Source organism: Echinops telfairi, unplaced genomic scaffold (assembly GCF_000313985.2).
Source record: "Echinops telfairi isolate 266 unplaced genomic scaffold, ASM31398v2 ScPeMD7_5;HRSCAF=22, whole genome shotgun sequence".
In the NCBI taxonomy this organism is placed as follows: domain Eukaryota; kingdom Metazoa; phylum Chordata; class Mammalia; order Afrosoricida; family Tenrecidae; genus Echinops; species Echinops telfairi.
The window spans coordinates 5,753,620-5,761,300 of NW_022103901.1; the positions used below are offsets into that span (position 1 = coordinate 5,753,620).

The 7,681-nt window shown below is 47.3% G+C and overlaps 1 pseudogene; it reads left to right on the plus strand.

The window, feature by feature from the left end:
• Nucleotides 1-2,621: 2,621 nt before the first annotated feature.
• Nucleotides 2,622-3,007, plus strand: LOC101653351 (annotated as a pseudogene).
• Nucleotides 3,008-7,681: the final 4,674 nt, after the last annotated feature.

Below are 7,681 nucleotides of genomic sequence, written 5' to 3' on the forward strand. Positions count from 1 at the left end.
TGTCGGGAAGGTGAGCCTCATAGAATGCCAATTTAATAGAAGAAAGTATTCTTGCATTGAGGGACTACTTGAGTGGAGGCCCAATGTCTAGAAGGTTCTTAAGAGAGCTTAACACTCAAGGCAGACAAGTTTTTACTAATTCTGCTAACGTGTTGTTTGACTTTAAGAAGACTTCAGGGATAGTTAACAGTTAATGTTTAAAGATTAACTCAGGACAAGAGTTTTCAGGTGTTGCTTTGACCCTCGTGGGTCCAGAAAGTCTGGGTTCCATGGAAGTCAAATTATTTTCACATTTCCCCTCGTTTATCAGGACTCTAATATAGAACCCTCGACCAAAATGTTCAGTATTTGTAGTTGAGCGCCATCCAGTTCTTCTGATCTCATGGCCAGAGAGCTGTTCCCTTCTGGTCACTTTATGCTGAAGTATTCTCTCTCCTTATTATAAAGTGGACATGTTTGTTGGTAGGAGCTGTGAGGATCTTGCGATGATCGCTTTGATGCATTCGCTCTGGGATCTGTTGATGCTGGCTTATTCCAGATACTGCACTTGATGCTCAAGGTACAGTGTCTCTGTCACAGAGGAGGAAACAACTGCTGAAGGGACACAATGACCCAAGGGCTCCCAGCAAGCAATAGAATTGGGAGTGAACTCCAGCTTAGTTGGCACAAAGCTGGGGCTTCACATGCGACAAGTAGGGAAGCTGGAGTTGATTTTTCCAGCAAGTCTATTTTGGATGCTGCTGCTCATAATCCAAACACCCTCTGACAGGGAGGGGAGGAGGTGGGCAGGCCGCCCGCCTTTGGGGCTGTGGACTGGGAGTGTTCGGCAGTCAGGAATCCAGAGTCACCCCCACTCCCTTGGATTAAGCACCAGCTGCGCAGACCAAGCCCATTTGATTCATCCTGGCTCTGTCTGCATTGTCTTGCAGGCACAAACGGTCAGTTTACAGAGCCTGGAGTTCTTGTCCTTTCCTAGGAGGAAGACGCAGGGATCGTGACAACCAAATACCCTATTCTCTCCTCTCCAGGCAAGGGCCAGCAGCACATAGGCAGGGTGGGGTCTTGGGGTGGGAGCCAGAGCCCTGAGTCATAGGGAGTGAGGGGCAGGGCAGAGTGTGCTGAGCCAGGAGCCCCGAGGGGCACCACCCTGGATGCTGGGCGGGACATCCTCAGATGCAGGCAAGGTCACGAGAGGAGATGGCAACCAAGCGCGGGCCCCAGCAGGTCATGATCACATAGCACTGGGGTTGAGGATCTCCAGTCTATGTCTGGAGATGTCCAGGACTAAGAGGGGCCTATACCTGGTGCACTGACCCAGAGCAGGCACGCACATGACCAGGAGTGCCTAGTGTCTCAACCTTCAGGATGACCTGCCAGGGGCTCGGCCTCTGCATCCCACCAGCAGGCTGCATCTGCCCAGTTCCTCACCATCGATCTTACAAGTAGACCACCTGCTAATGCTAAGATTACAAAAAGAAGCAGGTCGTAGGCATTTTTTTGTTTGTTTTCCCAGAACATATAAAATTTACACTAGCCTGGTGGCATAGTGAATTACAGTTGAGTTAGCCACAAGGTCTGCAGTTCAAAACCACCAGCCACTCCGCAGGAAGAAGACGCAGTTTTCTACTCTGGTTCAGAGCTACAGTCTCCAAAACCCACGGGCAGTTCCACCCTGCCCCATAGGGTGGCTCTAAGTCAGAATTGGCTTGGTGGCAGTTAGCTTTGAGTGGTTTCTGAAGTGTGCAGTGTGAAAAAGTTGGAGAGAATTCTGGAATGACCAAAATGTAACAGACACAGTGAACACACACTGCTACTGAGATGGCGCCCAGAGACTTGCTCTTGACCCTCCCTGGGCCCAAATGGGTTCATAGGAGCAGAACCAGCGAAGGCCGGACTCACAGAGACTCCACCAAGGGCCTTTCTGTCTATGTGAATAATTTCAAATGTATAAAAAAATTGCAAAATGATTTTATAAAAAATTACCAATGATTGTTCTGACTCCTGCCTTCGTTTTCTATTGCATCAGTGACAGAAATGACCCTGAGTGGATGACTCACAAGTGAACATTTCCCTCTCCACCTAGGAGTCTCAGCAAAGGGTTTCTCTCTGTTGCTCTGGGGAGAGGCCTTTGTCTGTTCAGCAACTGTGGAGCTGGCATTCCTTCAAGATCTCCATGTGTCTGGGCATCAATCTTCCCCTGGGTCTGGGAGGTTGTCAGTGTAGGGTTCCCCGGTCCAAAAGATGTACTCTATCCCCAGCATTTCTATCTTTTAAAAACTAAGTTATCTGTATTTTCCCCAAAAGTTTTTTTGTTTCTGGTGAAGTAGGTAGGTTTACAGATCAGATCATCTGTTGCCTTCAACAACTTATAAACAGTTTTTCAAAACTTCCAATGCCTTGCCCAGTTGCCCCCCACTCCTTGTAGGGTATGATCTTCCTCTGTAGCCAAGTTAGGGAGCCCAGGGTGGTGTGGTGGGCATTGGACTGCTAACCACAAGGTCAGCAATTCAAAACCACCAGCCATTCCATAGGAGGAAGTTGGGGCTTTCTACTCCTTCAAGAGTCCGGTCTTGAAGAGGCTCTTTCTGGTTGATCCCCTCGAGCTCTCTGGAATCCTTGCCACCCCACCGGCTTATCTAAGCCGAGTGTGACAAAGCTGTGACAGAAGTTAAGCACCTCAAGACCAAACTAGCAGATGATGGAATGGTGTTCATCTACAGCCGTTTCAAACAAGCTACTGCGGCAGGCGGCATGAACACAGAACGACCTGGGATGTTGGACTGCAAGGGCAAGGGCAAGTGGATGCCTAGAATGAGGTGAAAGAGACCTCCAAGGAGGATGCCATGAATGCTTACAAAGACAAGGTAGAAGAGCTAAAGGAAAAGCATGGAATATCCAAAGGGACTGGATGTGAAAACCAGCCAAGCCTTGGGTCCTATCAGGTGTAACTTGTGCTTTCTAACATCGTGGTTGAAGTCAAGTCATGCAGATAACCGGCTAATCCTGTTCCTCAAGCTGTCCAAGAGAAGGCTCTCGCAGATTAAGAGCAAAAGTTGGTGACTAACTTGCGCTGTGTAGTTTTGTTGATTTGTCAATTAAAAATGAATTTGTTACTCAAAATAAATAGAAGAGTTGTATAGTCTTGGAAACTCACAGAGGCAGTTCAACCCTGTGCTGTATGATTATTGTGAGTTGATATCGAGTTGATGCCAGTGTGTTTGGCTTTGGGTTTTACACCCAAGTTAACATCGTTCTACCCCTTACTACTGTTTCCCCTGCCCTCCCTTCTCCTCCCTCTGTCGAAATCTCTTTCTTTTGGTATGAAAGCCTTTCTTGATTTTCTTCAGTTTCCCTAAATATGATATTCTATCCTTTTATATTTGCCTCACTTCCCTCAGCATAGTGTCCCCTAAATCTGCCCAGGTTGTGAACAAAACTGTTTACCAGTTTCGTCATTATCCTTTAGCGATGAGTCGTCTTCCCTTGTGTGGATGGACCGTGGTTTATTCCAGCTCTTCTTTCTTGGCGCTAGAGCCCCGGTGGTGTAGTGGGTTAGGTGTTGGGCTGCAAACCTCAAGGTCAGCAGTTCAAAACCACCAGCCACTCCGAGGGAGAAAAAGAGGAGGCTCTCTACCCCAATAAAGAATTACAGTCTTGGAAGCACCCTGTCCTGTAGAATCGCTTCACGATACATTTGAATCGACTAGGTAGCAGTGAGTTTGTTTCCCTTTGGTTTTGAGCCGATCCCTCTGATCTTTGTTCTTTTTTTCTCTCCTTTTATCACAGTCTCTTGTCTTTGTTCCATTCTCTCTCCTTATCGTGCACTTCAAGGCTGTGATGGGATCAAGGGTGACACCTCCCATCGTTAATCCTCTTCATGGTTTGTCACCTGGGAGGCCTACCACCTCACATTACTACCCAAGTATCAAACTGCTGGGAATCCGAGCTCAGCCAAATTGACATAGATGTATGTTTGGGGGGGGGGGGACACAATTGGATACATCACACTTCTATACAATAAATAAAGGAGCACAGCCTAAAGCACTCGGCTGCCAGACAAGAAGTGTGGGGGGACCAGGCAGGTATCCGGCCCCTCAACTCCCTCCTCTCCCCCCGCCCCCCCCAAACTTAGCATTCATTGACACTCCTGGTCTGAGCCAGGCTGTAGCCTGAGCATTACAGTTGCAAAGTAATGCTTTTCTAAGGCCAGCATTGCGTCTAGTTTTCCATTCTGCCTTTAGCATTCCACCATACCCAGGAACCTTCCTGCTCATTCATCTATTCATTCCCTACTCATGGAATTGATTCTTCCAGTGATTCATGACCTAATTGTTTTGGTTTTCCCACTGTCCCAGATTCACCTGTGGACCCTAAGTCAAGCTCTTAGGGACCATCTGAAAAACCTCAGCCCTCCTTCCAGCAGTTGACCTGGCCACACCCACATGGACCCTGATCAGAGATCTGAACTGTTTGGGGCTGTGAGCAGTGCCAAAATGATGTCATAGATTTAATTATGTCCCTCAGGTATGTGTTGTAAATCCGTATAATCCCATTTGGGGGTAGGTTTTCTCTGTTCATGGGAAATAGATGGGGCAGGCTGCTTCTGGGAAGATTACAGAAACCCGATGGGGTAGTTCTGTTCTGTCCTTACAGGATGACTGTGGATCAGAACCAAATAGTTTACAGGGATCTTAACTCATTCTCTCGAGATGGTGAAGGAGTGAATGAAGCAAACAGAGAGGGGAGAGTAGACATGAAGCCACATGCAGATGGCTGAGGGAGAGAAGTTAAGAAGAGACAGGGGTCTTCTAGAATTGGCTGTCAGTAAACCTTCCCCTAGACCTGGCCCCCTTAATTCCGACTTCTCGCATTACTAATGATGGAGCCCTGGTGGCGCAGTGGTTAGGCATTGGGTTGCTAGCCAGAAGGACAGCAGTTTGAGCCTGCCAGCAGCTCCAGAGGAGAAAGAAGAGGCTTTCTCCTCCTGGAAAGATTTACAACCTCAGAGACCCAGAGACCATTCCACTCCACCCTGTCAGGGTCACTATTGCCTCAAGGACAATGAGTTTGTTTTGTTTAACTGTGAGAGAATGAATCTTCGTGGGTGTGTGTGTGTGTGACAGTGCCCACTTGTGATATCTCTGTGATGGCAGTATTAGAGAAAGGAGAGCTCGGGTTGACTCAAAGGAGACTGGGAACTGCACTTGTAAGATTGCGAATCTCTGCAGCTCAGAGAGTCACACAGGAAGGAGGATGGGTTGATGTGGGGGTACCAGCCTCCACAAACGGGTCCAAGGGGCAATTGTGTAATTGAGGGGTAAAATTAAAGAGACATCAGACAAGATACAGCATGCAAGTGCTTACCTCCAGGACCATCATGACTTCAGGAGCCAGCTCTGCGCAGAACGAACATATTTCCAATCAAGGCTTATATACACTCTAGGGGTGTGCCAGGCCCCCTAATTACAGGTAACCGCATGCGAAACAGGAAGGGGTTGTACAATAGGCATATGAGGGACAGGAAGGAAAACACACAACAAGATAGGTGGGTTCTAGAGTCAAGATGGCAACCTAACCTCGGTCGTCCCTGAGTTGGCTTGACCTTAGGTGTCTGTGGGCCCTCCTACAGGGGAGCCATCCATTATCCTTGTCAGAAGGGAGTGGGCCTTACTTAGGATGGGACAGACAATAGGGCCTGATGGCTAACAACCTTCAGGCAGATAACCTTTAAGCAGTTGACCTCCAAGTATATAGTCAGTGATGGTGGGTTTGCAAACAGCACCTTAGGTTTGGCATATATTATGGGGGGACATCCTAGGGAATAACTTCTGTTTCCCACACATTGGATGCTGAGGCAGCCCATTTGCCAACCCCCACCCCCCCTTGCATTCTTCATGTGGCTGACTCACTTCATTCAGCATAATGCCCCCAAATCCACCCAGGTCCTTTGACCAGGTTGTATAACCAGCTTCCAATCATCCTTAACCCCAACATCCGGAAGTTCAAATGGGAATTAGAAGCAAAGCCTCCAGTTAGCCTGTCCTTTGGGTCCAAGATTTCCAAATGTTCACAGAACTCAAAGAAAGAAACAGTTCACGCTGTGGTCCGTATAGAGACATACGAGGGACTTCCACATTTCATTCCATTTTCCCATGAACTTTTTGAAACCCATGTCACGAGCAGCGCGATCAATAATTACTTAACGCTCTTAGACATTTTCGAATGCCCGGTTTATTCACTGCAAACACACATCAAACAATCTAAAATATTACTCAAACCACTAAGGGCAACCGACTATAAGCATAAGGGCAGAGTAACAACTATGAGCATAAAGGCAGAATAACAACACTCCTCACACATTTCATAATAGCACCATAGTCCCAATAAGCATTGCCTCATCGGTGTACTCACCCGGGTAGAGTTGGAGAGAGCAGGAGTTGATGTCTCCTTGGTTCCTAGCTCTCTAAAGGTCAGTGTCTCTACCTGGGTTTAAATGGACATTTTAGCCAGTTCTTTGACGTCTTCACTGTCCCAGTCAAGTCTTATCAGGTCTCTCCACGCTTTAGGTGGCTTGGCTAGTTTTTGGGCTTCGGCCAGGTCTCAGCCCAGTCTTATCGGGTCTTTCAATGCTTTAGGTGACTCGGCTAGCTTTTGGGCATCGGTCAGGTCTCAGCTCAGTCTTATCAGGGGTCTCACATTTTTGTGGTGGCTTCTTGGATGTAACTGTTGATCTGGGCCCCAATATTACATTTTATTTTTTCTTTAAAGTGGAGTTTCTTGTGTTCGTTTCTTTGATGTGGCTCAACGTCTTGCAAGGTAGTTCAATGTCTTGTAAGGTAGTTCAACATCTTACAAAGTAGTTCAACGTCTTGCAAGGAAGTTTTATGGTGCTCTCATCAACGCCCTAGTATGCCTATGGAACAAAAGTTGCATGAAACAATCCTTATCTCTACCACATCCAACTCTTATTTCCTCTTCAGTTGGACTCTAGGAGAAGGTTGAGGCTGTCTGCTCTTGTAAAGATTCCAAGTCTTGGAAGCCCACGGGGCAGTTCTCTGTCCCACAGGATCACTACCAGTTGGAATACACTCCATGGCAGTGAATTCTGAGTCTTTGAGATTAGACTCTGTCCTCTTGAACAAAAACGCTGCTTGTGCTTACTAAATGAATTTCATGGCTCACGAATGGGCTGCCGCCCACAGTGGGAAAACACCCTGGTTGCTAAGGGCTCTTGGTCTCTCTGTTTAACCAGAGAATTCAAAACTCAAAAGGGGAAGGTGAATCAAAAGAAACAAAATGACAGAAGAACCCAAGCGAACATGTGTCTTCCATGTAAATTGACTTAAAACGACAGACTTGTGACAACTTCTAGCCATTGTTTCACAAGTACTCATTCCCTCCTCTGTAAGAGGACCACCCATCCCCAACCCCTTTGTCAACTGTTTCCTTGTGAGGCTTGGCCACATGACGTCTTCCAGCCTTAGAACGTGAGCAGGCATGGCCTCTTCCATGTCTGCGCAAAAGCTTTAGATGCCCTCGTGTTGATCATTGGGTGTATTCCCTAGTGATTCTGCCCTGTGCTCTAAGTCTGGTCTGTTCTAGATAGAACTGTTCCTTCCCCCTAAGTCCCATGGTGCCCACAGCCCACATGTAAGCTAAGACATCATATAACATAAGAAAC